Source organism: Pelodiscus sinensis, chromosome 2, assembly GCF_049634645.1.
Source record: "Pelodiscus sinensis isolate JC-2024 chromosome 2, ASM4963464v1, whole genome shotgun sequence".
In the NCBI taxonomy this organism is placed as follows: Eukaryota; Metazoa; Chordata; order Testudines; family Trionychidae; genus Pelodiscus; species Pelodiscus sinensis.
Genome location: NC_134712.1, coordinates 34,596,874 through 34,618,909, shown reverse-complemented (window position 1 = coordinate 34,618,909; position 22,036 = coordinate 34,596,874). Strand labels below are relative to the sequence as shown.

At 45.0% G+C, this 22,036-nt stretch overlaps 1 long non-coding RNA gene across 2 annotated transcripts in view; it reads right to left on the bottom strand.

Moving 5' to 3' along the window:
• The window catches only part of LOC142826973 (uncharacterized), a 51,721-nt gene extending 45,071 nt beyond the window's left edge, over positions 1-6,650 (bottom strand). For both annotated transcript variants that reach the window (XR_012901281.1, XR_012901282.1), the window contains exon 1: positions 6,585-6,650. This is a non-coding gene — a long non-coding RNA (uncharacterized LOC142826973). The remainder of the gene's footprint in view (positions 1-6,584) is intronic.
• Between the last annotated feature and the right edge of the window lie 15,386 nt (positions 6,651-22,036).

Here is a 22,036-nt window from a genome sequence, read left to right as displayed (position 1 = left end):
TTTTAATAATATGTAGCTTTGACCACATTAGCCCACTCAAACTCCATTACACTTCAATAAACGTGTAGAAGGGACCTCAGAATTGAAGGTACTTAGTTTGACATCACCGCCACTATGGTTTATACAATATACACTATTGTGTTCTAAATGAGTTAGTGTAACAAGTGCCCTTGAAGAGGTCAGAATTTTGCTGAAAGCAAATATTTAGGCTACCATGAGTCCAAGGTAAGAAAATATTACATCTCATTGTGCTTATGGTATATGTCCAAGGCCCACTTACAGCACTTTGAATTTAATCAAATCAACCACTTATATTTACAAAACTCTGCTTAAAGTGATTATTTTTCCTTTTCGAATAGGGTTTGTTTTTTTTCAAAAGGAGAGTCTGAGTCTGATCTTTCTTTTACATTTTCAATTATTTCTGAGCACTAAAATAGATTTGTTAAAGTGAATTTGTTTCAATCAGGTAGAACTTCATCTGTGCTAGTTAATTTGGTGGTTATGTACTACTTAAAAAGAAATATTACATTAAAGGCCATAGATGTAAAATCTCAAAGGTTCTACTGTACATTGCATTCTGGCAGCTGCATTCATATCTTTTAAGTGCTTCAGAGTTCTAAAATATTTTACAGATGGTCACTGGCCAAATACCAGCTTCTACTACAGTCTCTTCTCTCATTAAAGCGACAGACCCTATCAGAGGTTCAGAGTCTGATTTTCAGTCTAGCTTTTTTCAGGCCTCTTTCTGTATCTGCAGTTTAGCAGGTATAGTTATTGATAGGTGAAATTTAGTTCATTTTAGACACAAGTACCTAAACACAAAGCAGATCTTTGGATACCCAACTAAAAGTTCTGCTCACAAATGACTGCACCTGCAAGTTTTTAAAATCTAGCCATAAATTTATTTTGCTTGGCTTATTGCACAATGACCATTTTTTCCAGTACATTTCAGATTTGGTTTAAGTTCAGCAATTTGTTCCTGGATTACAGGTATAAACACTGCCCTGGTAGGTAGCCAACTAGCCAATGACAACAGCAGCCTGCTTTTTACAACGTCTATGCGCAAAGACCAGCAATCAGCCTGTAAGTTCCAAATGAAAGGTACTGACCACAGGCAAGTTAATGACAAGGAAAACATAAGGCTGCCTTTCCTTTACACATCATATAATAGGTTATATAGTCTTTACATTTGCCTTGAAAGTTTGTGTACACTTGTATTGGAAGACTCACAGACTCCAAGGTCAGAAGGGACCACCACGATCATCTAGTCTGACCCCCTGCACAGCGCAGGCCACAGAATCTCACCCATCCCTCCCAGAATAATCCTCTCACTTATATCTCAGATACTGAAGCCTTCATATACTTTGAAGACCCCAAGATGCAGAGAATCCTCTAGCTGTGATCTGTGCCCCATGCTACAGAGGAAGGTGAAAAACCTCCAGGGCCTCTGCCAATCTACCCTGGAGGAAAATTCCTTCCCGACCCCAAATATGGCGATCAGCTAAACCCTGAGCTTGTGGGCAAGACTCATCAGCCAGACACCCAGAAAGTTCTCTATAGTAACTCCTATCATCCCTCCATTGACCTATTCCCACTGATAATGAATGGACAATTAGTTACCAAGATCATGTTATCTCATCAAACCATCCCCTTCATAAAACCATCTAGTTTAATCTTGAAACCAGATAGATCTTTTGCCCCCTTGGAAGGCCATTCCAGAACCTCACTCCTCTAATGGTTAGAAACCTTCGTCTAATCTCAAGTCTAAACTTCCTACTAGCCAGCTTATATCCATTTGTTCTTCTGTCCACATTGGTATTAAGCTTAAATAATTCCTCTCCTTCCCTGGTATTTATCCCTCTAATATATTTAAAAAGTGCAATCATGTCCCCCCTCAGCCTTCTTTTGGTTAAGGTAAACAAGCCAAGCTCCTTGAGTCTCCTTTCATAAGACAGGTTTTCCATTCCTCGGATCATCCTAGTGGCCCTTCTTTGTACCTGTTCCAGTTTGAATTCATCCTTCTTAAACATGGGAGACCAGAACTGCACACAGTATTCCAAATGGGGTCTCACCAATGCCTTGTATAATGGCACTAACACCTCCTTATCCCTACTGGAAATACCTCGCCTAATACATCCCAAGATCGTATTAGCCTTTTTCACGGCCATGTCACAATGGTGGCTCATAGTCATTCTATAATCAACCAGGACTCCAAGGTCCTTCTCCTCCTCCGTTACTTCCAACTGATGTGTCCCCAGCTTATAACTAAAATTCTTGTTATTAATCCCTAAATGCATAACCTTATACTTCTCACTATTAAATTTCATCCTATTGCTATCACTCCAATTTACAAGATCATCCAGATCTTCCTATATGATATCCCGATCCTTTTCTGAATTGGCAATAGCTCCCAACTTTGTGTCATCCGCAAATTTTATTAGGACACTTCCACTTTTGGTGCCAAGATCAGCAATAAAAAGATTAAATAAAATTGGCTCCAAAACTGATCCCTGAGCAACTCCGCTAGTAACCTTCCTCCAACCTGACAGTTCACCTTTCAATATGACCGGCTGTAGTCTCCCCTTTAACCAGTTGCTTATCCACCTCTCAACTTTCATATTAATCCCTATCTTTTCCAATTTAACAAATAATTCCCCATGTGGTACTGTATCAAATGCCTTACTAAAGTCGAGGTAGATTAGATCCACTGCATTTCCTTTATCTAAAAAATCTGTTACTTTCTCAAAAAAGGAGATCAGGTTGGTTTGGCACAATCTACCTTTTGTAAAACCATGTTGTAATTTGTCCCAATTGCCATTAGCCTCAATGTCTCTAACTACTTTCTCCTTCAAAATTTTTTCCAGGATTTTACATACTACAGATGTCAAACTAACAGGCCTATAGTTACCCGGGTCGCTTTTTTTCCCTTTCTTAAAAATCGGAACTATATTAGCAATTCTCCAGTCAAATGGTACAACCCCTGAGTTTAGAGATTTATTAAAAATTTTTGCTAATGGACTTGCAAGTTCATGTGCCAGTTCCTTCAATATTCTTGGATGAAGATTATCTGGGCCCCCCGATTTACTCCCATTAAGCTGTTCAAGTTTGGCTTTTACCTCGGATATGGTAATATCTACCTCCATATCTTTAGTCTCATTTGTTAAGTTACCATTATCCCTAAGCTCTTCATTAGCCTCATTAAAGACTGAAGCAAAGTATTTGTTCAAATATTGGGCCATTCCTAGATTATCCTTAACCTCCACTCCATCCTTAGTAATTAGCGGTCCTACTTCTTTTTTTGTTTTTTTCCTATTTATATGGCTATAAAACCTTTTACTATTGGTTTTAATTCCCTTTGCAAGGTCCAACTCTACCTGACTTTTAGCCTTTCTCACTTTGTCCCTACATGCTCTAACCTCAATAAGGTAGCTTTCTTTACTGATCCTTCCCATTTTCCACTCCTTATATGCTTTCTGCTTTTTCTTAATCACCTCTCTGAGATGCTTGCTCATCCAACTTGGTCTAACACACCTGCCTATAAATTTTTTCCCTTTTCTAGGGATACAGGCTTCTGACTGCTTCTGCAACTTTAACTTAAAATAATTCCAGGCCTCCTCCACTTTAAGATCCATGATTTCTTTAGTCCAATCAACTTCCCTAATTTCCTTAATTTACTAAAATTAGCCCTTTTGAAATCAAAAACCCTAGTCTCAGATTTATTTTTGTTTATCCTTCCATTTAATTTGAACTGAATTAGCTCATGATCACTCGAGCCAAGGTTGTCTCCTACAACCATTTCATCTATGAGGTCCTCGCTACTCACCAAAACCAAATCTAAAATAGCATCCCCCCTTGTTGGTTCAGCAACTACTTGATGAAGGAATTCATCAGCTAACACATCTAGGAAAATCTGAGCCCTATTATTATTACTAGCACTTGTTCTCCAGTCTATATCTGGAAAATTGAAATCTCCCATGATTATGCAGTTTCCATGAGTATTTACTTCATTAAAAACATTAAAGAGGTCTCTATCCATATCCAAATTGGATCCTGGTGGTCTATAACACACCCCAAGCACTATCCCAGGGGAGGATCTGATAGTTTTCTTCCCCAATGTGATTTTTGCCCAAACAGACTCTGTCTTCTCCATTCCATCACTTTTTATTTCTTTACAATCTACCTCATCTTTAATATACAATGCGACTCCACCACCTTTACCCTTATTTCTGTCTTTCCTGAACAGCACATACCCTTCAATACCTGTACTCCAGTCATGCCTAGTATTCCACCATGTTTCTGTTATTCCTATAATATCTGGTTTCACTTCCCGGACCAATAGCTCTAGTTCTTCCTTTTTGTTACCTAGGCTCCTCACATTGGTGTACAAACATCTTAATTTTTGCTGTTTGGCCTCATTCACATTCTTTACCCAATTTGGCACGGACGTTATAGCTCCAATATGACCTATTAGACTAGTATCCACCTCACCCTTCCTCATGTACATTCTCCTACCCCCAGCTATATCCTTTCTTACTTCGTTTTCCTCCCTCTCACTGTTAAAATCCAGCGTAGAGATTACCTGGGCATCTCCCAACCGTCTCCCCAAAATTCCTAGTTTAAAGCTCTCTTAATCAGTTGAGCCAACCTCTCTTTGTTGTTAGGGAACTAGCTTGAGCTGATCTCTCTACAGGGTAGAGAGAAGCAAACTTGAATTGAAAAAAGTTAAGCGTCATTAAAAATCTCCCTTCCAGTGCAGCATTGTTCTCTATGGCACAATTTTTTAATGTGTTGCTCAGTTGAGTATGTTCCAAACTATGAGTCTTTCATCCAGGGACACTATTCACACCTCTCTCTTCACCAGCGGGAAGATAAGAATGATGTGATCTGCACAATAAGGTTGAGCGAAAGACTTCATTAGTCTACTGACGAAGTCCTCTCCCCACAAACCCTCCAACCGCCAGCTCACTGGTCTACTTACAGCCCTTTATTCTTTCAGCTGCTGTGCAGCTGCTAATCAGCTCAGGTCCATCTGTTAGTGGTGGAATAGGTCTAGGACCTGAGGAAGAACTACAGCTTTCCAGTAAGTTTGCTAGGCCTACTGAGCACTCACGGATTGGTTTAATTTTAGACTTCAGGAGTAGTTGTAGTAGCCTTTGGCCTTTAAAGGTGCAGTAAGTAGGAACAAAAAGGGATTCCACAGCTTCAATTAGCAGTCACCCTACATATCCTGTACTAGGGAAGCAACAGCAGAAGAATTTCTCTTCAGTTGTTAATGGTAGGCTGTGTAAAAGGTGTGCCTGAAGCAGTGGTTCTCAAGTGATGGAGGCCTCCCAAGAGAAGCCCAGGAAAATGTCAAGTAAAGCACAAGCTGTGTGGGTTTGATTTTTTAAAGAGCTCTGCTTGTCAGCCCCAAGTGGCTGGGGCTCATGCAGAAGAGCCATGCACATCCAGAAGGCAGGAATAAAGGGGACAGCTGGAGAGCCACCAGGGGACTGATACCATGACACCCTCCTCCCCCTCTACCTGTTCTTGGACTCATCCTCTGCCCCCACAATCCCTCATGGGGAAGCAGCCTGGGTTCAGAGCACTCCTTTGCCCCTCCCTCCCCCCAATCAATCCCTCACCTGGAGACAGCAGTGCTCCAGCTGTCAGCCCTGGGGTGGCAGCAGCAGTGTAAAAGTAAGGGCAGCAACAGGGTGCTAAAAGTCTGCTGTGAAGAGTGCAATGGACAGATATCACTTTTCACATGGCCGTCCTTACTTCTGTGCCACTGGCGCTGTGGTACTGCCTGCATGTATCCCAAAGCTAGAGGAGGAAAGGCTGACAGTAGGCCTGTAGGTAGCCTGCTGAGAGAGGGGCCTGATGGAATGGGAAGTGAGCACTGGACCAAGATCATAGATTAATCCTGCCAGCAGTGGAGAACAACCAGAGGGAGGCAAAAGAATGGAAAATACACTAGGGGTACTGCTAGAGACTGCTTAAGGGAGAATTGCGGTCATATTTACTATTCTGCTCTGGGGGCAGCCCTCCCCTCTGGAGGGCACTCTAAAGAGGTGGTTGTAGAGAAGTGCACCAATCCAACCACAGACACACCAATCCAGCAACAGACACACCAGTACTTAGCATGGTAATTTAGTGCCGGAGGAGAAAATTTGTCAAAACTGATAAAAAAAAACCCAAGATCTGAAAAGTCCAATTTCAGAATCCAAATAGTAAGAAATGCAACACAAACAATAGTATGAATAGATAGTATGAAAAGCACATTTGGAAGATGTTTTCAGTGTTATTTTATAGATGCTATTAAGTAACAGGTTAAGAACACACCATTCTTGTTTGGGAGAGCCAGAACTAATCCTTCCCACTCCCTTGCTTTTCCCTGATCTATTGCCTACTTGTAACAGATTAATTTGGGCATAAGCTTTCATGAGCAAAAACCCATTTCATCAGATGCATCTGACAAAGTGGGGGTTTTGCCCGCAAAAAAGTATACCCAAATAAATCTATTAGTCTTTAAAGAGCCACAGGACTTCTCATTGTTTTTGCCGATACAGACTATCACAGCTTCCCCTCTGAGACTCGCCTACCTCTGTAGTCTTTCCCTGCTTCTCCCTCTTTGGTGGGCTGGTTTGTTTGGCAGCTTCTCACTAGTCTGCTGGAAAGGTCCTCTCTCCACAATCCCTCTGACAGCCATCCCACTCACCTACTTACAGCCCTTTTATCCTTGCAGCTGCTGTGGGGCTGCCAATCAGCTCTGACTGAGCAGACAGGCAATTGCTTTGTTAACTCATTAGAGACTAAACCAACATGGGGTAGCTAGACTCCCTGACATTATCCTTATAGTTAGGAAAAATTATAAGTGTCCCTGGCTGCAGACTAAGCCATTACTTTCTGTCCTCTTTATAACAGCCCCTAACACATTTGAAGACATTTAGCAGATCTTCTTTTCTCAACACTAAACAGCCCCAGTTTCTTATAGGGTTGCCAGGTGTCTGATATGGACCCGGACAGTCCGGTATTTTCGGCTCCTGTCCAGTAAAAAAATTCAGAAAATCCCAGACACTTAAAATGTCTAGTATTTTCTGATTTCTTCCTGGCCAGGGGTAAAACATACCAGACTGTCCAGGTCAATACCGGACACCTGGCGACCCTACACACAGTCAGCAATCGGGCCCAGCACCCCCTACTTACCTGGTTCTACAGGGGAGCTGTCTGGCCTGGAGCAGCCTGTTAGACAAGGCAGAGCCCAGCCCCTCCTGTTTTTAAAGGGGTCATGCTGTTCTTTTTTTTTTTTTTTTGCTTAAAAACTCTCTGGGTCCTTTTTGTTGTTGTTGCTCAACAACTTTGGTCTTCCCCCCTTTTTTCAACAAAAATTTTTCCCGTTTTTTTTGGTGGGGGGGTTCAGTATTTTTGGTTAAGCCATCTGGCAGCCTTAGGGTATGTCTACACTACCACCCTAGTTCGAACTAGGGTGTTAATGTAGGCAACCAGAGTTGCAAATGAAGCCCGGGATTTGAATTTCCTCGTGGAACGAGGAGTAACAGTAGTTCGGAATAGGAAGCCTAATCCGAACTACCTAGTCCGTGCCACATGTAGCTGCGGGGCACGGAGTATGCACTAGCGGACATTTAAAAATGGCGGCGCCCGGCAATATGCAAATGAAGCCCGGGAAATTCAAATCCCAGGCTTCATTTGCAACTCCGGTTACCTACATTACCACCCTAGTTCGAACTAGGGTGGTAGTGTAGACATACCCTTAGTTTCTTAACCTTTCCTCATCGGTCAGGTTTTCTAAACCTTTTATCAGTTGTGTTGTATCCAATTTGTCCTCATCTTTCCTACAGTGAAGTGCCCAGAACTGGACAGGGTACTCCAGCTAGGCCTCACTAGTGCAGAATAGAGAGGAACAATCATCTCCTGTGTCTTGCACAGGACATTGCTGACTGATATTAGCCTTTTTTTTTTTTTTGCAATTGCATCACTGTGATACCCTGGCACTCCTCATGTTCATCATTTGTATACAATTGATACCTCAGGCTATGTCTAGACTGCAGACTTCTTTTGGAAGAAGCTTTTCTGGAAGAGATCTTCTGAAAACATTTCTTCCAAAAGAGAGTGTCCACACAGCAAAAGTGCATTGAAAAAGCGATCTGCTTTTTCAAAAGATAGTGTCCACATTCATTGGACGCTATCTCGCATTTAAGTTGTGATTACTATGGATGGAGTGGCCACTAAGGCACCTGTGATTTTTCCTGGAGGCCACTTCTTTCGGAAAAAAACCTTCTTCCCCATCCACACACACCTTTTTCCGAAACACCTGATATAGTGGATGTCCTGAGAAGTAGGACATTCTTAAGTAGGAGAGTGGGCTGGCTGGACCTAACCTCCATGAATCTATTTAGCTCTTTTTTGAACCCTGTTCTAGCCTTTACCGCATCCCCTGGCAAGAAGTGCCATAGGTTGACTGTGCACTGAGTGAAGAAAAACTTCCTTTTGTTTGTTTTAAACCTCCGTGTGTCAGAATCAGAAAAAAGCAAGTGGCATGGAGCTTCTATCTGTGTCACTCTCCTCTTGCACTGGGATGTTCATGGGACTAGATGCTCCAGCTCTATGAATGGGTCTATTGTCAGTGCAGCCCAAAGAAAATCTGCTGTGTGTCTTGTAAGAAATGTAAGATGCGTTGACCAAAATGTTAACAAGTCACTGTGATGGAGTGAGACTCACCATGCTAGTGCCTCCCACTGGTCACCTTGTGAGTATGCTGGCTCTTGCTCATGTCTCACCCACCACTTCCTCACAACCCCAGAACCTTCTCCATCATTATCTTAGGGCCTTAGTAGTCCTTACTTGCTTTAATTCCCCTAATCTTGCGCAGTACTGCTCTGTCAAAGGTGCCAACTTTCCTCCTCCTGCAAGGCTCAAGAGAGAGATCTTGGAGTCATTGTGGATAGTTCTCTGAAAACATCCACTCAGTGTGCATTGGAAGTCAAAAAGGCAAATAGAATGTTAGGAGTCATTAAAAAAGGGAGAAAGAATAAGACAGAAAATATCTTATTGCCGCTATATAAAACCATGGTACGCCCACATCTTGAATACTGTGTGCTGATGCGGTTGCCTCATCTCAAAAAAGATCTATTGGCATTGGAAAAGGTTCAGAAAAGGGCAACAAAAATTATTAGGGGTTTGGAATGGGTCCCATATGAAGAGAGATTAAAAAGACTTGGACTTTTCATCTTAGAAAAGAGAAGACTTCGGGGGGATATGAAAGAGGTTTATAAAATCATGACTGGTGTGGAAAAAGTGAACAAGGAAAAGTTATTTACTTATTCCTACAATATAAGAACTAGGGGTCACCAAATGCAATTAATAGACAGTAGGTTTAAAACAAACAAAAGGAAGTTTTTCTTCACTCAGTGCACAGTCAACCTATGGAACTCCTTGCCAGGGGATGTGGTGAAGGCTAGAACAGGGCTCAAAAAAGAGCCAGTTTAGCCATAGGGCTTTCTTGCGCAAGAAATCCCTGCTGAGCATCCACACTGCCCTCTTGTGCAAGAGCTCCTGCACAAGAGGGCTTACACCTGTTAAAAAAGAGCATAGCTCTTGTGCAAGAAGCGCTCTCTCACCACACCGTACTGTAAATTTCCTTGCACAAGAGCAGGTGGGCAGTGTGGACGCTCTGCGGATTCTTGCGCAAGAACGGCCATACTTGTGCAAGAAGCCGCAAGTGTAGACATAGCCATGAATAGAAACAAGTTAGAGGAGTGAAAGCAATTCAATTAAGAGAAAAATTAAAGTAATATGCTTTTCTGTAACCTAGCCTTATTTTCTTCAGCAATATGTGCTTTCTAGCAGGATTCATAACAAAGATATCTCCTCTGCTTCTCCCTTGCCCCAGCACAGCTTAATTTAAAATTTATTATTGAAGAGGATGTTGCAAAGGATATGCTGCATTAGAGGGCATGATACTTCTTGGCTTTTAATCCCTTCCCCCCATCCTCCTCTCCATCCAGTAGTTCTTGAATTCATTTTCCACCTCCTAATTTTAGAAGTAGGTACCGAGAGCTTCCATTCCTTATTGAACTGAAGAGGTTCAGCATCTTTCTACATTCAGTAATACAATAATTCAATAAATTAGTTACATATGAATGAGCCAGGCTCCTGATAGTGCTGTGTATAAAACTGACAAGTGATCAAGAAGCAACAAATAGAAAGGCAAGAATGGAAATAACATGCACAGTGCTGAGAATGAGCCTCGGGCCATTCTGATTATCTGTCTTTCTGGCACCAATGACCTATTTTTTCCTACTGGCTTTAGCAAGGTGTTGAACAGCCTTCCACTGAATAGATGAGATTCTGTATCAGAAATGGGAAAGGGAGCAATTATTAGCTAATTTCGGGCTATGTTATAGCCATTTGGTGAAATGAGCTCATGAAGTCACTTTCTTGACACTTCCATTGTAGCAGTCAGTGTATTTTCTATAGCGGGTGTTGGCAACCTATGGCACACGTGTCATAAGTGGCACGCAAGATGATTTTCACTGGCACATGAGCCTCCCCGCCCAATCTGGTGTGCGGGGAACACTAGCTCCACTCCTGGCTCTGCACGTTGCCATTTCCCTCCCCTGGCTGGGACAGGCTCACGCTAGCGCGGCGCAGCAGCAATAGCCTCCCTACCTCCCCCTCCCCACAGAGAACACAGGCACTCCGGGTGCTTTGCCAGCGGGCAGCCAGGGTGGCTTCCAGTGGCATGCGGTTTCTGGAGTCCAGAGCATTTTTCAAGTCCCAGAGAGCCCCTGCCACCCACCGTGGCTGCTGCACCACTGTGTGCTGTGTGGCCCCTCCCCCCACAGGACTGCCTCTGCCGCACAGGGCCCAGTCCAGCTACACTGCTTCCTCCTCCATCTCCAGGCAACTGTTTGTTGTTACAGCCACCACCAACGCACTGGAAGTGAGGGGAAGAGGGTGGCCAGGTCCAAGGTGTAAGCAGGGGAAAGAATGGGGAAAGAATCTGAAGTGTGGTTATGTAAATCCAATTAAGCCAGGGCTGATGGAGGATCAGTTGTTAGAATGGCATGTGATGTATTATAATTAATTTGGGCTGTTTGTGGGGGGGTCACAAATCATGCTACCCTTAAATGTGGGAACTGTAAACACCAGTGCTTGCAGGAGAGACACCATCAATGTAAGAGGTCTCAGATGAACAAGCCTCCCCATTCCAGAGTTGAGTGAACGGAGTTGAGGGGAAAGGGCTTGAGCAAGCTGGCTTCATGCCTGCCAGGTGTGAACTATAAGACTGGTTCAACCTGCCTCTTTCCCCTTTGGGCTAAGGATAGACCTAAAGCAGACTCCATCAGGAGTCTTTTTGCCAGTCCAGTGGAAGCTGGAATCTCTTGCCAGCCTAGATGGTAGCTAAATAGTGGAAATTACTAAGAGCTGAAGTCACTGGTTTGGCCTGGAGCCAGACCCATTGCAGCCAGTGGAGCAGCTGGCGGGAATGACCAGTGGGTGGCCAGTCGGGGCAGGGGGCCAGTGGAGCAGCTCGCAGGAACGACCAGTGGGCAGCCAGTAGGAGAGGCGGCAGGTGGTCAGCAGAACGGTTGGCAGGAACAACCGGCAGGCGGCCAGTAGGAGAGGCGGCAGGTGGCCAGCGGAACGACTGGCGGGAATGACCAGCAGGTGGCCAGTAGGAGAGGTGACAGGTGGCCAGTGGAACGGTTGGCGGGAATAACCGGCAGGCGGCCAGTAGGAGAGGCGGCAGGTGGCCAGCGGAACGACTGGCGGGAATGACCAGCAGGTGGCCAGTAGGAGAGGTGACAGGTGGCCAGTGGAACGGTTGGCGGGAATAACTGGCAGGCGGCCAGTAGGAGAGGTGGCAGGCGGCCAGCGGAACGGCTGGCGGGGATGACTGATGGGTGGCTGGTAGGAGCGGCAGCAGGCAGCCAGTGGAATGGCTGGTAGAATGACTGGTGGGAGCAGCGGCAGGTGGCCAGTGGAATGGCTGGTGGAATGACTGGTGGCTGGCTGGTGGGAGCAGCGGCAGGCGGCCAGTGGAATGGCTGGTGGGAGTGGCGGCAGACAGCGCCAGCAGACCACAGGAGCAGCTCAAAGGTGGCATGGCCTCTGGCTCACTGAGTGGAGTCATCAGGGTGATGTGTCTGGGTCCACACTGACTGGACAGAGCTGTAAGTGGGGCGTTTGAAGTGGGGTACAGAGAAAGTTTGGGTAAGTGAATGGAACCCTTATATTGTTGGACTGATGAGCCTGAGAGACAAAGGACATTGCTCAATCCCTTGGAGCTGGGATGGCTACTCGTGGGGGTTTATGAACTCTGTGGTATTTTCTCAAGTTAATGCCATGTCACTTCTCTTTCTCTTCCATTAAAAGTTTATTTTCCACACACAGACTCTGTGCTTGCGAGTGGGGAAGCACTGCCTCTCAGAGGCATCCAGGGGTGTGTGAATTTTCCAGGCTACTGGGTGGGGGCTCAAGCCGGTTCTGTGTGAGATGGATCCCTAGATATTGAACCTGACCCTGGCTGCTGCCAGCCCTACCTGGCAGAAGGGTTACAAAGACAAAACCCGGCAGAGCTACTCCCAGACCTCAGAGCCTTGGAGCTGCCACTACATCCCAGGGAGGGGCTGCATGGAGCCCAGCTGAGCGCTGTAAGGAGGGGTGCACTTGGGCTCAGCAGGTGTGCTCCATGCGCTGCTGCTCTCTCTCTCCACTCCACCCCTCCCCTCCGGCAGCGCATGTAGCCACTCGCACTGCCACTCTCTGCTGTGAGCCGTGTCTGGTGGGGAAGGTCAGGGCTTTCTTCACACCGCCCCATGCCCACCGAGCGGGAAGATAGAGCTGGTGTTGCAGGGCAGAGGGGCACTGAGCTCCCTCCCCTCCCCACACCACTGAGGGAACAGCAGTGCAATAACATGTGAGGCTTTCCCCATTGCAAGGGGGCAGGAAGCCAGGTAAGCATCCCCTCTCATGCCCAGACCCTCAAACCCCAATCCTGCTCACTCACTTCCCTCCCACCCCACAAGACTCCACACTCCCAGCTTGCTCTGACATCCTCCCTTGCTCCTACACTGTCCCTCCTGGCCAGACGCCCCTTCCTGGCCAGACACCCTACCCCCATCCTGCTCCTGCACCCTCCCTCCTGGCCGCAAACTACATTCTCCCTTGCTCCTGTTCCCTCCACCTGGCCAGACACACTACTTCCAGCTAAGGATGTGAAGGACTAGTTGACTATCTGATAAGCAAATGCTTATCGGATAGTCAACAGGATAGTTGACTACTTGCTTCCTCCCGCTTGCTGCCTCTATCAAATAGAGGCAACAAGATGTGGGGGAGGAAGGGGGATACTTCAAAGCAGCAGTGCCACATGAGCCCAGGGTCAGTGGGGGAGTCCCCAGCTGACCCCGGGCTTTCATGCTTTCACCATTGAAGTGTAGCAACAGGGTGGAGGCATCCTATCGACTAATAGAATAGGATGCAACAACTATTCAATTAGTCAATTACCCAATACTTAACATCCTTACTTCCACCCTGCCTCTGCACTCTACCTCCCACCCAGATGTCACAAACTCTCCCCCTTCTGCACCCCACTTCCCACCCAGATCCTGCAGCCCATCCCTACCCCACTTGCTGGCAGCCCTGTCTCGCACAGTGAACCCCTCATTTTTGTCCCAACTCCAGAGCCTAAGGGAGTCCATAAAATCCACTAACTCTGGAACCCCAGAAAAGTAAATCTGGCCTATGGGAAAACCTGAACATCAGTCCTCCCTGTCCCTTCCCCTCACCCCGTCAGGCTGGAGCACCAGAGGAGTGAGTTGTCTCAGTTGGGGACCACATCAGGCTACGTCTACACTACAGAGCTTTTTTGGAAAAACATGTTTGGAAAAACATGTTCACTTAGGTCCACACTGTAAATGCATTCTTTCAAGAAAAAAAATCAAAAGAACAGAGGGTTTTTTCTGACATTGGTAACCCTCTTTCTACAAGGAGGAAGCCTTTTCCCAAAAGAGCTCTTTCAGAAAAAGGCGTGTGTGGATGGGGAAGAGGGAGTTCTTTCGAAAGAAGAGGAAAGAGGAAAAAGCACAGGTGCTCTGGTGGCCACTCCATCCATAGTAATCACAGCTTAAATGCGAGATAGCGTCCATTCAGTGTGGGCGCTATCTTTTGAAAAAGTAGATCGCTTTTTCAATGCACTTTGGCAGTATAGACGCTCTCTTTTAGAAGAAATTTTTGTGGAAGATCTCTTCTGGAAAAGCTTCTTCTGAAAGAAGCCTGCAGTCAGACGTAGCCTTAGTGAGGATTGTGAGGGTTTTGGAGGAGTTTTTTTGCTTCTCACTTGTGTGATCCCCAATTGATTTTTCTGTGGGTCAGTGGCCCCTGACTCAAAAAAGCTTCCCCACTCCTGCCATAAATAAAGAAAACATTGAAACCTTTGGACATAAATTAATATTTTACTTTATTTAAAATGAAGTTTGATAAACTCACATGAGAAAGCTAAAACGCTTCATCTGTTTAATAATTTAAATTAAACTGTTCTCCCTAACTGCTTCTGGTTCCAATAATATGGTAACAGTACCCAGCCTGCCTCTGCCCTCTCCACTTCCCACTTACTCCAGCACATAGATCTGTAAATAGAAGTGAATAAGTTAAATCTTGGCACACCACTTCTGAAAGGTTGCCAACCCCTGTGCTAGACTATGCTGTAAATGGCACATCAAAGGAGGTACACCAGTATGAAACTAGTACAAAATCAGAAGACCCCACAACTTTTCATTCATTATTACAAACTTCTAAAGCAGGTGAACACTTGATACAGTTATTATTTATATTCTACAAGCCACAACGCAACAACATGCAAAGTGAGGAACCTTTAGCAACAAAGGGATTTGCTCCATACCTATTATAGGGGTGCCAGTTTTTCAGTGTGTATTCAAGTCCAGTAAGATAAAACTTCCCTTAACGTATCCTCTGACTTACTGTGCCAAGGACCTTAGTTAACGTTTGAGGGAATGTGAGTCACGGGAGCAACTTAAAGTTGAAGGAATGGGAGGAAAGGAACTTCCACTGCTACCTGCAGCTTCTAACCTCAACTAATGAAAATTAAAAGAAAGTGTATTGAAAGAAATCTAGACTAAAAAAATTGGTAGAGGAAGGTTATCAATACAGGCATTTATTTAAATCTCAGCTATGTGGTAAGGATGTCAACATATAGTAGACTATATGATTAACCGATAAGCCTAGGCTTATCGGTTAATTTTGTCAACTACATGCATTTCCCCCTCCCCCTTTGCTGCCTCTGTATCAGAGGCAGCAGGGGGGGAGAAGGAGCGAGTGCTGGGGGCGGAGAGCCAGTTTAAAAGCCGGCTCCCCACAGCACCAGCTCTGTGGGGCCAGTCATGCACTGGTTGCCGGCTCCACTCCTGGGGCTATCAAATAGTCATGTAACTGCTAAGATTTTAAGCAGTTATATGACTGTTCAATTACCTGATATCTAACATCCCTACGATGTGGGTCACATTAAAATATACAATATATTCTTGTCTGACAGGATCCACAGGACAGACAAAGCAAACTTTAAAATAGGGTGGGGAATTATTTTTGATGGGGTGGGCCACTTCAAGAATCTGGTGAGTACTCAAGGGCCGCACTCTTCCATGATATGAATGGAGGAGGTGTGAGGTGTCTGGGATAGAGGTTGGGTGCAGAAGGGAGCTTGAGGTAAGGGGTAGGGCTGCAGGAGGGGGGTGGGTGGGACCTGGAAGGGAGTTTGGGTAAAGGAGGGGGTTGTGACCTGTGGCAGGAGACTGAGGTACAGAAGGGGGTGCAGAGTCTGGGCAGGTGCTGGAGAGGATTTTGATCTGGAGGAGGGGCACAGAAGGAAGTGTGGGGTTTTAGAGGGGATTTTGACCTGGGGCAGGCGTGTAGGAGGGGTTCAGGAGATTGGGGTGAGAGTCTGGAAGGGAGTAGGGGTGCAGGAGGGTGATAGAGGGTTGGGGGAGGGTGCGGTGGGTGCCAGAGGCAGGCTCTGGCCAGGAGACACTTACTTGGGTGTCTCCTGGCCAGCAGCCCAACTGATTCCTTAGCCAGGGTCCCTGCCTTCCATGCCCCTGCACCAGCTACAGGGGCCACTTCTGACTCTGAACACTGCGAGCCCAGATGGGGAGGGGTACTTCGCATGCTTCCTGTCCTGCAAACAGACAGCTCCTATTGGCTGGACCTGGCCAGTGGGAGCTGTGAGATTGTGTTGGGGGGGAGGGACAGTATGCAAAGCCTCTTCCCTCTCCCTCCAAGCTCATGGTGTTCAGAGAGCTGCTCTGACAGCATGTGAGGGCAGAGCAAGCAGAGAGCCTAGCAGAGGTTCCTGTTGGCTGGATCCAGCCTGAGGGCTGTATTTTGCTTGCCCCCGCTTTAAAATAACTTTGATATTGTCAAGGCTGTTCCCCGCTCTGGCGTGATGAATGCAGAAGTTGGGGGCCTGCAAGAGCACTCCAAAACCTTGCCTTTACAGGCTCTGGTACAAAAACTTCCCCTCACAAAATCCTAATACCCAGATTTTGGGGGACCCACTGCCACCAGCAAGTGCTTTGATCCCCAAAATAAAAAACGTAAACAGGGTGGACACTTGAAACCAACCTGAGGGGTACCCCAAGCTCTTTTTCCCCAAAAGAGCTTGAAAAAGAAAAGAGAAAAACAAGCTGAACTCTCTGGTAGCTGACCCTTCAGTCAGAGGTATGCAGGTACACAAAGTCAGACCTTACAGGAAACAAGAATCAACCAATACCAGTTAATTAGAAAAAAGAAACAATCTTTTATTATCAAAACAAAACTACACTTGCAAGCATAGTAAATTGTCTAGATGGAAAGAGCCACCATTAATATAGTTACTCAGGGAAAGCCCCTGGGCTGTAATACTGAGTTTCAAAAAAAGAAAAAAAAACCAATTAACCAGCTCAGACATAATTTCCAACCCCGCAAACAAGGAAAACAATAAACCCTGCTGAACTATCTAAACTTTTCCCTACTTACACATTAAGAAGTCTGTTCTTGGAGTGAGAAGCGTCTCTCATTTCCCTCAATACCTTGGAGAAACTGCTCTGATCTTAAACAGAGAGGAGAGAGAAAAACCCCTCTTCCAATTTGAAATTCCTACCTGCATTGTTACAGTCTGCCCGACACCTTTGCTAGGTACTTGAGTTAACCCCTTAGTCAGCACTCGTGATTGTGAGAGAGATATTCAGTCTATCAAAACATGCTACATGGCGCCAAATAAGCAAGCATGAAGTGTTTTCCTAAAGTGCTTAGCTTTTGTCCCAGCTAACACAAAGCACACTTAATTTATGCAGCAGAATAGAACATGGTTCTTCCAGGAAGTAAAAAAAAATCCCATTATGAAGTATAAAAAATCATTTCTTAAGAATTTACTCATCCCTTGGTGGAAGAGCTTACCTAGAAAACCTGTCCAAAGTTGCCATTATAGACTAGCCTGTAGAGTACTGAACCCTGCCAGTGAAGCAGTGAATACCTCATACCCTAGTAAAGACTATGGGGGTCACAGCATTTGGAACAATGGATAATGGGGCACTGAAGTGGGGCTTCCCTCTCCCTGAAACAAAATCAGAATTTGCTCTGCACAAGTCTGTAGGATAACAACTTGTCTGGGTTAACAAGCACTCCTGTCAGACCATTTGCTGTGTTTCCTATCTATCGGGTGCCTTATCTGATTGATTCAATTTCTTTTGAGTATTGCAAAAACCCACAGAGGTTAATATTTAATGTTTTTTGAAGACTCCAACACAGGAAGCAGCTTTAGCTCCTACAAAATGTGTGAACATTGAAAAGTTATTTTGTAAGAAAAATCTCAATTATGTGCATGTTGCAGGAATGAGTGGGAAAGGGTTACATTTCTTAAGAATGTTCCAGTTTATTGAACTCTTCCAACCTATTTTAATGAAATTCCAGGTTACAAAGATTTCACAACTATTGGCTGAGGGACAGAAATAATTGTGAAAAGCACCCCTTCGATTTATTACCTAAATGGAAAAGTCTCTTAGCAGATTATTTCAGAGGACAAAATTCAAACAAACCCTGTAATGAAATATGAAGGAATATTAGTATCTAGTCACTGCCCATATTTCTTTTCCTACATAAAAAGTGGTGGACTGATAATATCTGGAAATGAAATAAAGTGAGCTGATACAAGTTAAGACTTACAGGAAACCTACCATCATAGCATTTGCTGTCTAGATTGAGCACAATCTTTTAACCATACAGGCTGGCTACGTCTAGACTGGCCCCTTCTCCGGAAGAGGCATGCAAAGCAGGCAAGTCAGAATAGGGAAATCCGCGGGGGATTTAAATATCCCCCGCGGGATTTAAATAACCATGGCTGCCGCTTTTTTTCCGGCTTGGGGAAAAGCCGGAAAAGAGCGTCTAGACTGGCGCGATCCTCCGGAATAAAGCCCTTTTCCGGAGGATCTCTTATTCCTACTTGCAGGGCATAATCAGGAAGGCAAAAGCACAACTGGAGTTGTGGCTAACAAGGGATGTGAAGGATAACAAGAAGGGTTTCTACACATCACCTGCAGAATTACTAGGAGTAGCATTAATGTGAACAACTACAGTTGTATTGACTTGCCACTGATGTGAAGTATTGAAATTCACTGCACATCTCATGTCAATGAGAAAATAAAACAATTGTGCATCTCTATGGTAACCTGCATTGAATATCATATTGACAGTCTTTAAAGAGATATGCAATTGCATTATTCTTGCATTACACTGATTGTCAGTAATATCAACTTACAGAATTCCTTTTGTTTACAATGTAGAGTACTGGAGCTGGAAGCCACTGTATTTAAAACTAAATATTTGATGTAGTAAACATCAGCTTTTAATTCTATAATCCTTATTTTCACAATGCTACTATAACCTCACTGCTTGCCATCACCAACATTTCTGCATACAGTTCTCACTGACTAGCACAAGATCAATGTTCCTTCAAAATGTTGAGGATTTTTGATGAAAGCATAGAGAACAAAGCTGATAGCTTCTTCCTTTCCTTTTTTCCCTTTGATCTGCTAAATGGCTCACCTCTTTTGTATTGTGACAACACTGAAAAAATGCATTGGATGCTTCTGTTTCTTCCTCTGAATTTAGATAATCAGGAAAAGAGAGATGTGCATTTATAAGTGTTGGCTCTGACTTTTACTGGGAGGATCCTTTGAGCTGCAATCTAGCCCAAGAGACTACAACTCCCATAAGCCCTTGGGAAAAGGAAGGAAATAGTTGCTCTCTTCCAGACAGTGCAGGGAGAGAGTTGAGGGGCCTCCAAATTGATATATTCCTTTAGAAACAAAGGACTTGAGCAAGGGGATGGATAGGGAATCTTCAACTATCCAACATCACCACTTGGGTACTCAGGATCTCCTTTTATGTTAAAAATATCAGGTGCCCAGGCACACAGGTGAGAATGGCCTGCTCCCCAATAACCCACGGAGGAAAGAGAGGGGTAAGCATACAAGTTTACATACTAAACTGAAAATCAGACTTCTAAAATGTTATGATGGGTGGATGAGATGAGAAGATCAAGTATAGAAAAAAAGATTGCTTTGTCTAAAGAATCAAATCATGCATGTGAAAGAAAGCAGCAATTAATCAGCAAATAATAACATAGAAAAAGAGATACAGATCACACAGCCACAGAAATCAGAAGAGGTCCCAAAAGTTTCTGAAGTGTCACTGTATACCACCAGTGAAGAATCATTTTGTTGATTACAAATAATACTTTTCAAAATATTAGGAATCTTTACCCTGATGCAATGATATAAAACAGATTACTCCTTTTACTGTACTCTTTATATGCTTGTAAAATCTCAACCCAGCTAGATATAGTAAGATTATCTGCGTTTCCTTGTATACCCTGTAACGGCTTCTAGTTTGGGCGCGAGCAGGTAACCCTCCCACGTCGGGGTTACGGCCCTGCGAGCCCGCCGTCTTTAGGTTATTCCGCCTGTTGCAGTGTGACGGCTTCTAGTTTGGGCGCAAGCGCGTAACCCTCCCACGCCAGGGTTACGGCCCTGCAAGCCCACGTACGTTGAGGTTCCGGTGCGTATCGCTCGGCAGAACCAAGGAAGTGAGGAAGGGGGATGGGGGCTAGGGGGACCCAGGCCCTCCCTCTCCACTGGGTCCCAGCCCGGGGCCCTAAGGGTTTGGGTCTTTAGCCCTCACTCAGCTGACGGGGTCCCACCCCATAACGCGTCAGCCCACGGGCGCCAGTACGGCCTTGCCCCGGGCTGCTTCCTAGCCTCCCCCACACCAGTCTGGCGGGACCATGGCCTCTCGGCTCTTACCTCCCCAGCGGTGGCCTGTGTCAACCTGCCTGCATCCTCCCCCGGAGTCCGGGTCTTGCTCCTCAGCCAGGGGGGGAGGGATTGCCCTCCTGGCGTCTTCCTCCTTGCTCTGGCCCCGGTCCCAGCTTTAAATGGCCCGCCGGGGCTCGCATCTCTGGTGTCCGCCCTGCCCCCGGCGTTGCCGGCCCTCCTACATCACGATGTAGGAGGCGGGGCTGCGTTCTGGCTTGCCGCACCCCCGGTGTGCTCGGGCTTGCCGGCGTGGCTGGGAAACACCGCCTGCTCCTGCCCTGCGCCAGGTGCGGGGAATGCAGCATCCCAACGGAGACGCCACAGGGACGTGCCTCCCAGGTCTTCCAGGGTGGTTGTAGCTGCAGCTCCTACCTGAGTGCGGGCTGGGGTCAGACTGTCACATACCCACTTCCATAAACCTTTGTGCTTTTATGCCATAAATCAACCTCTAGGAGTAAACATTCTCTTTGAGCAGCTTATTCCATAACTGCCTATTGCCTGGTTTGTGCAACTCTGTCAAAAGTGGCCACTGTCAGGCTATGTCTGCACTGCAGTTCTTTTTCTGATTCTTTTTTCGGAAGAGGCTTTTCTGACATTTGGCTCATCTACAGAGGGCTAAATGTGGGGAAAAACCTCCTCTTTCAGAAGAGCCCCTATTCTTCATAAAATGAGGAATACAGGGCTTCCAAAAGAATGCACCCACTTTTCTGGAAACTGATCTGAAAAAGTGGACATGTTCCCTGGACATGGCACAGTTTTTCTGGGATACCTCTGGTATCCCAAAAAAAACCTCTGTAGTGTAGACATAGCCTCAAAGACAGGACACTGGACTAGATGGATTGCTGGTCCAAACATATTCCTATGTTGTAACAGAAATGTTTTTTTAAAAACAAGTTAGATTTGAGGGAAATGTATTTAAAGAGTCTATTGTGGTGAACTATCTTCATGTTGTGACATATTCAAGATATTCCATAATCATTTCCCATGAGTGCAATCTTCTGCATCTACCGCCATCTTGTATTTCATTGATAATAACGACAAAGTCAGATTTATAGCAAGAACTATTGCCAATAGTATGTGTTCAGCCACATTTCACAGAGCTTCATGAGAGCAGCGATGGCAAAATGATCCTTGTGGGTTCTTCATTTTATTTAAATTGGTAGAACCATTTTTCTAATTTTCCTTTTTAAATCTACATTTGAGACCATTTGTTGGAAATTCCTCTTTCCCAGCCTCCCTGTTTGTCTGCAGGAATAGTAAGTGTTCTCTGGCTCTATATAGAGCAAATAATTAATGTAGAATGCCTTTCTGCATACTTAAAATACAAGCTACTATGTTCTATTTAGTTCCAGCAAAAAATGTATTAAGTCAAAAAAATGGGCATGCTGAAAAAACCTACCAGGCTTGTACATTAGGCAACAATGACAGAGCCTTAACACACAATATAATTATATGACTTCAAACAAGAATCAATGATACTTCCTCTACAATCACTTTCAGTTAGATTATGATGTTAATTGGCCACTTAGAGACTGCACCCAGTAAATGGAGCTATACATAGCTCATAGTAAAGCAGCACTTTAACAGTACCACTTCAGTACAAATTAATGGAAAAGCAATTCATTTTAAAATCCAATAGAACTTCTGCTCAAAAGCAATTTGATTTG